The following is a 6958-nucleotide window of genomic DNA, read 5'->3' as shown; positions in this document are numbered from 1 at the left end:
CCAGCAACCACACACACAGATACACACAGGCTTATGTGCGGCCGCCCACACGCAGTAGCGTGCGTCACCGCCTTCTGCACAGCAGCCGCGGGCTGGGGAGGGAGCGGCCCGCCAAGGAGCAGCCGGGATACCCACCCCGGCCCAGTCGCTGGAGGACGGGCAGCCACGTGCCCCGCCCCCGGCCTGCCCTTTCCGTTCAGATCTCCCCCGCCCTCCCCAGGCCCCGGCTGGTGCTGCGGAGGCTGGGCATAGAGAGGAAAGCAGGCGCTGAGGCAGGCCCTCAGCCCCCAGCCTGGTCTTTGTTGGGTCTAGTCTGGTGTGTATTGTGTAGAGTGGTGAGTGCTGTGAACTCCAGTCCTGAGAACTCCAGGCACCCAGGTGGAGGGAGGGGGAGGTGGTTTGGAACGCAGAGATGGAGCGCCTCCTAGGTAGGGGCTGGCTCCTGGGCACACTCCAGTTTGCTGTTGGGTTGGGTTCCCGCCTAGTGTTTGGGGCTTTCTTATGTCACCTGTTAGCTATGTGGCCTTGAGCAGATCAGTTAACCTGGCCAAGCCTCCCATTCTTTTATCTGTAATATGGGGATAATGGTACTTGCTTTGTGCTCCTCGGAGAGATTTTTTTGATTGTGAAAGGGTTGCCAATCTAGAGACCTGCCCAGGTGTGAGGTGTGAGTGGGTTGGCCCCTCTCCTCCGGCTGCACCTACCCTCCTGGCTGGAGCAGTGAGATCAGCTGCCTCCAATTTCATAGGAAGGGCAGTGCCAGCCTGGTGATGGACTGGCTCCAGCCAGCTGCCCTCTCTGCTAAGGTCGTGTGGTCCAGGAGCAGAGCCTATCTTTGGGAGTCTGGCCCACCCGGGTCAAGTCTTGATCCTCAGATGCCAACTTTTGTTATTGTTAAGAGTGTGTGTGTGTTGCCGGGCGGTGGTGGCGCACGCCTTTAATCCCAGCACTCGGGATGCAGAGCCAGGCGGATCTCTGTGAGTTCGAGGCCAGCCTGGGCTACCAAGTGAGTTCCAGGAAAAGGCGCAAAGCTACACAGAGAAACCCTGTCTCGAAAAAACCAAAAAAAAAAAAGGTGTGTGTGTTTTCGAGACAGGGTTTCTCTGTGTAGCCCTGGCTGTCCTGGAACTCAACCTATAGACCAGGTTGGCCTTGAACTCTCTACTTCCTGAGTGCTGGGATTAAAGGTGTGTGACAACACCAACCTTGCTTTTTTTTTTTTGTTTTTTTTGTTTTAAAGATAGAGTCTTCAGCAGGGAGGTGCAGGCCAACCTCTGTGAGTTTAAGGCCAGCCTTGTCTACAGAGTGAGTTTCAGGACAGTCAGGGTTTCACAGAGAAACCCTGTCTTGAAAAACCAAAAAAAAAAAAAAAAGAAAAGAAAAGAATAATAGTCTCATTTAAATCTCATGTAGTTTGTGTTGGCCTCAAACTTGCTATGTAGCCAAGGACGACTTTGAACTTCAGCCTTTCTGCTTTCTCTGCCCAAATACTAGGATAACTAACCCATGCCGGGCTGCAGGAGCCCACTTATTGAAGATAAGGGCCTATTTTGGGGTTTGGGGACATCTTCAGGGAGGTACAGGGCCAACCTGAATGGCCAGCTAGTGTGGTTTCTGCTTCTGTTGCTTAATTTAGTGGCGTTTTGATGAGACTTCATTTAAATAAGAGATCTGCAGGCTTTACAAATAACTGTCAATCACTTCTCCTAAGGACCATTCTTGCCCCGACCTACCTCCGCCCCAAATCAGCTAGGAGTTTTCATCACTCCTGAGTCCCAGTGGGAACAAGTCCTGCTTTTTCCTGCTAATTTCTCAACCTCTCAAGAGTTTGGGGCTCCTGGCGTACCGAGCACAGATACTAATGCCTGCTTCATAAGGTCAAAGTGAAGATTAGAAAGGTCACCTCCACATGGCCCCTAGCCGGGAGCTTGCCACATGCAGCCACTTAAAGAATGGGTGAGGTCTCCCACCTTAGGGGCGATAACTATCACCCCTGCACACATGATTCATCAGTTCAGCAGTGTTTGGTCATATATACCCTGTAATCAAGGAAAAATTAGTCAAGGACAGCCCTCAGGAACTCATTCTGAAGGGATTTCCAAGCCACGTCTTAGGTTTCTAAATCCCATCACCTCTTGGCTCCAGAGTCAGCCCTTCCCACCCTGTGAGGGGGCGAAACTGCCTCTCAGTGGTCCGAGGTTCCACCTGACTCCTCTGCCTCTCATGTCTCCTACCCAGGATCATAGCCAAATGTTAAAATCTCAGCCTTTGGAGCCAGACTAACCTGTATTAAGATTCCAGTTTTGCTACTAACCATATGACATGAGACAGGTGATTCTTAGATGGAGGTGATTTGGTCCTCCCCTAGGGGTATTTGGCAATGTCTGAAGGTGTCTTCTGATTGTCCTAACTGGGGACAGGAGTTCTATTGGCATTCAGTAAGTAGATTCCCAGATGCTACAAATGCCTCACTGTGCACAGTCTTTCCCAGGATAGAGAAGTATCCGCTGGACACACCCGTGGTGCCAGGTTGGGAAGCCGTGTTTTACACTTAAACATCTGCGTTTCACTTCTCTCATCTGCAAAAGAGAACTAATAATGTATCGACTTTGCTGAGCTATCCTAGACATGCAAATACCTGGTTACCAAGTAGCAGGAGGCATCCATAAACACTCCCTGCCTTAGTCATGATTAGCACACCTCTGGGACCCTTCTGTCTGCTCAGCCCATTCCACCCAGTTGGGCATATCTCTTGCCAGGGTCTCTCTATGGACCCCTGACCCTGCCTCTGTTCTCACTGCTTTCCTTCTCACTTCCACTTCAAGCCCTGTTTAGCAGCTAGAATCCTCTCCTTAGGACACTGTCTCAGCATCGGGTCCCACCCCACCCCCACTTCTATCCTGGCCCTTCATTCACACTTTCCCGTCTTGCCCCTCTACTGGGTCAGGCCACAACCTCTGCTGCTGCTCATTTTGGACCTGTGCACAGAATTTCTCTGGCACAGGTTCACCCCCTGCACCTCCCACACAAGCACTGGCAGAAGGTAGTAAAGCAGGCCCTAGGAGCCGGGCGGTGGTGGCACACGCCTTTAATCCCAGCACTCGGGAGGCAGAGCCAGGCGGATCTCTGTGAGTTCGAGGCCAGCCTGGTCTACAGAGCGAGTTCCAGGAAAAGGTGCAAAGCTACACAGAGAAACCCTGTCTCGAAAAACCAAAAAAAAAAAAAAAAAAAAAAAGCAGGCCCTAGGTTTGGACGAGCCTGGGGGTCTGAGCTGACCCGCTGCTGCCTACCTTGCTGTCTGATTAGGAGAATGGCAGACTGGCAGGAAGCATAGGGTGTGCATTTCCAACCCATGCCGTTATTTGGTGGTCCACGTTAGGAATGTATATAAAAACACAAATAGAAGTATAGAGGAGCCGGGCGGTGGTGGCACACGCCTTTAATCCTAGCACTCAGGAGGCAGAGCCAGGCGGATCTCTGTGAGTTCGAGGCCAGCCTGGTCTACAGAGTGAGTTCTACCCAAGTGCTGGGATTAAAGGTGTGGGTCACCACGCCTGGCTTACTTGGTGTTTTTATGCTCATGACACTCACCACCTTGATGTAGTGGAATTCTGTCCTTCGTTAGTTACCGTCTTACCTCTGCTAGACTGTCACAATGTCAGCTCCAAGAGGGCGGGAGTTTTCAACTGTTTATTTTGTTGTTTTGTGTGTTTGGTGGTGGTGGTGCTTGTGTGTGTGTGTGTGTATGTATATGTATCTGCACATGTCTGTGTATATGTGTCTGTGCACATGTGTGTGTATCTGTACACATAAACGTGTGTGTGTCTGTGTCACATGTATGTGTGTGGTGCTAGGCATTGAATTCTGGGTCTTGGCACATGTTTCACAAGTGCTCTACTGCTGAGCTATCCTTCCAGCCCATTCTGTTTTATTTTAGTATCTATCTATCTATCTATCTATCTATCTATCTATCTATCTATCTACTTTGAGCCAGGGTCTCACTGTGTAGCCCAGGCTGTCCTGGAGCTCACTATGTAGACCAGGCTGACCTGAAACTCACAGAGACCTTCCTGCCTCTGCCTCCTAAATACTGGTATTAAAGGTGCATACCACCACACTTGGCTCCCCAGTCCTATTTTTTTATATATGTTTTATTCATTGCTGTATCCCTAGTGTCTAGAAAAAAAAATTGGCACATAGTAGGTCCTCAGTAAACGTTCATTGAATGAGTAAATTCTCCATCTACACTTGAGGCCCATGTGTAGCAGCCCTAACCTACCTCTAGCCAGGACGGTTCCTTCAGTGTGTGTCACCCACTCTGGCAGCACAGCTTCATTTACAGATGGAGGAACTGGGCTACGTGACTCAGTCTCTCGCCTGAAAGTGCCAGGGCCAGGTGCATTTGTTTCTTAAAGGACACCAAGCACCTCCTCGTGTCCCAATACAGAGATGACCAAGGCTCATGTCCCTCCCAGCACTCCCAGAAGGAGGAGTTACAGAAGGAGGCCAGCACCCTTGGTCCTGAAGCCTGGCAGTGGTGGTGCACTCCTTGAATCCCAGCACTCGGGAGGCAGAGCCAGGCGGATCTCTGTGAGTTTGAGGCCAGCCTGGTCTACAGAGTGAGTTCCAGGACAGGCACCAAAACTACACAGAGAAACCCTGTCTCGAAAAACAAAACAACAACAACAAAAGACCATTGGTCCTGGTGGCAAGTGCCACACAACCCTGTAGACTCCATTGTTAGATTCCAAAAATGCTTCAGCTCCCAGACTTCTGGGTTCCATGTGGAATTTATTATCCAGTTTTGAGTTCCAGGCTCTGTAACCGTAAGTTCTTGTGTGTGTGTGTGTGTGTGTGTGTGTGTGTGTGTGTGTGTGTGTGTGTGTGTGTGTTTCTTTCTTTTTTGGTTTTCTTTTTCTAGACAGGGTTTCTTTGTGTAACAGCACTAACTGTCCTGGAACTAGCTCTGTAGACCAGACTCACAGAGATCCCTCTGCCTCTGCCTCCCTTTAATCCTCTGGCTCTTCTTGGTTTTGATCCTCCCCACCCTTCTCTGTCGGTGGGAGGCTCCCTTGACACCCAGCAGGGTAATGCTGCTGCCCTGTAGCATTGTTTGGAGAACTCCATACCCTGGAAGCCCAGTCCCCAGGTCTTTGGTGGCTACTTTGCCCATGTGACAGTTGAGGACCAGGGAAGGCAGGTGCAGAGCTTATATGACACATCAGAGGATTGAGAGCTGGTCACCTTCCATCGCACGTGGCCTCCCACTCTGCTGCGGCTTCTGGCACTGATGAGCTGTGCTTTCTTCACAGAGGAAGAGCAGACTCAGGGCTTTGGGACACAGAATTAGGATGGGACACTCAGGACAAAGATGTCTCTGAAGTTCAGGTTTAGGATTGAGGCCACCTTGATTGTAGTGGTGACACAGATCCTTCCGTAAGAGCTCCGAGTACAGTTTGGGGTGAAAACCCTCTTCTCTGTCTTCTCTGCAGAACAGGGACTGGTAGGAGAAGAAGGGTTAAGTGTGGTTTTGTTAGAGAAGCCAGGCTAGGGAGCGGGAGGGAGGGGATAGGGAGGGCTGAGACAGTGGGAACAGCCCAAGCCCCAGCCCTCACGTTTCGCTGGCTCACCCACTCGCCTCTGCTTCTAGTTTAGGAAATAGGAGTGGGAGAAGCAGAAGAAGCTTTTTTTGCTGCTGTTTTGTCTGGGAAGTTGAGTGGCAGTGCCACACCCTGAGGGAGAGGAATGCAGGGAAAGGAAACTATGTTCTCGGACCCCTAGATGCATCCTGGGTCCTCACCACACTGCCCAGTCACCCTCACAGGAATAAGAACTCTCCTTGAGCCTGGCAGTGGTGCACGCCCTTAATCACTCGGGAGGCAGAGGCAGGCGAATCTCTTGAGTATGAGGCCAGCCTGGTCTACAGAGCGAGTTCCAGGACAGCCAGGGCTACACAGAGAAACCCTGTCTCGACAACCCAAAACCCAAATAAATAATAAATAACTAAATAGAAAGAAAAGAACTCTCCCTGAGTTCCAACTCAAGCTCATGGCCCAGAACCTGCCCAGCCCTGATATCCTGGAACTCCAGGAACCGGCAGCTTAATCAATGCCCTTAGTGCCTCCTCGTAGAGTAAACGGGAAGGCACCATTGCAGACAAGGATGGCAGGCATGGCTACTATAACCAGGGTTACAGGAGAGGACTGGGCAGCTGATCAGAGAAGTCTTTGATGGAGGCTGAAGAAGCTGGGACAAGGAACCTGGGGACCAGGGTAACTATTTTAGGAGATGGTCTAGTCTGGAGAGACACATGTGCTGTGGCTGAGGAGGGGTAGCTTTGCTGTTCTGGTTCCCACTGCTAGCTCGGAATGGAATCAGGATGGAGACCCTGCGGTAACGACCCCAATCCCCACCCCGTTCCTCTTTGCAGGCCCTTCTTGCAGCCACAAAAATCTGGAACCTGGTGTCCTGGCCATGTGATGAATGCACGTACAGCCCTGGTATCTGTTTTAAATTATCCATTAAAATAAGTACAGTCCTGGAAAAAAAAATAAGTACAGTCTTGGAATTGGTTGGGTGGGGCAAGCTGCTGAAAGGGGCTGAAGTGGAGGGATTTCAGCAGCCTCTTTTTCCAACTGTCTGGGTTCAAAGGAAAGGGGCAGGAGATGGGAGGGGCCAGCTCCTGACTTCTATTCTTGGCCTTCTCTGGAGGACTGAGGCGCTCATTGCTTAGCTCTAAAACCCAATGCTTGGTTTTAAAGTCAGAAATATAGGGGAAGTACATAGGTAAAAAGGTCCTTGATCTTTGCCCCACACTTGAGGGCATAAAGTAATTCCTCAGCCACCTAAGAATCCGGACCGTCCTTTGCCATCCCACTCCTGGTATACCGAAAAGAAGCCCTGAATGGACCGCCCCTGTGCGCGGGGGAGAGGTGACTCACTATTACTACTGGGGGGG

The sequence above is a fragment of the Peromyscus californicus genome, unplaced genomic scaffold (assembly GCF_007827085.1).
Source record: "Peromyscus californicus insignis strain IS unplaced genomic scaffold, ASM782708v3 Scaffold_9__1_contigs__length_137607984, whole genome shotgun sequence".
Taxonomy (NCBI): Eukaryota; Metazoa; Chordata; class Mammalia; order Rodentia; family Cricetidae; genus Peromyscus; species Peromyscus californicus.
Note: the sequence above shows the minus strand (reverse complement) of the source record.